A 738-nucleotide genomic window follows, 5' to 3' on the forward strand; every position below is an offset into this window, starting at 1 on the left:
TATAAATAATTTATTATTAACAAAAGTATGAAATTATTTACAATTTGATGACTAATTCATCACCCTTTTTTATATGTTAAACTTTTCATAGAAGTTTAAAAATCATTTTATTTTTTTTAAACATGTATAACTAATTTATAATCTTTTATGCCATACTAAGTCATGATATAATATTTTTTCATATTTTACATTAATAACCATTGTTTTTATATATCGTCTACAATTCTCTAATTACATCTATTTGTTCAATTTTGTATATGATATCGAATATTCATCATAAACAGATGGTTTAAGATACAAAAAAAATTATTTACTTTGTGAATATAATACATCAAATATTACAAATACATCATTTAGTTAAATAAATAACCATAAACCGAAAATTCATACCCGCGCTTCAGGTCTAGTATGGATTATATGACAATCCCCACCAAGCGATAGCTCCGCCACTGAATATCGGTGCCGGATTCACGAAATTGAAGTCTAAGTATTCTCTTCCATATTCTTTGTGTTTTTATGGATTTGGAAGAATTTCAATCCTTGTCGGCTTTTGGTTCTAAAAAGACTATGATCTTTGCTGGTTTAAGTTAAGTTAAGATCAACCTAAAATTACGGCGACCATCCGGGCTCAGGGAAAAACCTTCCGGGTGAAGCTGGCCTGCTGCCTGACCGGGCCCAGGGATTGATCCGCGAAGCGGGGAACCCTGGATTACAAAAAAAAAAAAAAAAAAAAAAACA

The sequence above is a fragment of the Brassica oleracea genome, chromosome C2, assembly GCF_000695525.1.
Source record: "Brassica oleracea var. oleracea cultivar TO1000 chromosome C2, BOL, whole genome shotgun sequence".
Taxonomy (NCBI): Eukaryota; Viridiplantae; Streptophyta; class Magnoliopsida; order Brassicales; family Brassicaceae; genus Brassica; species Brassica oleracea.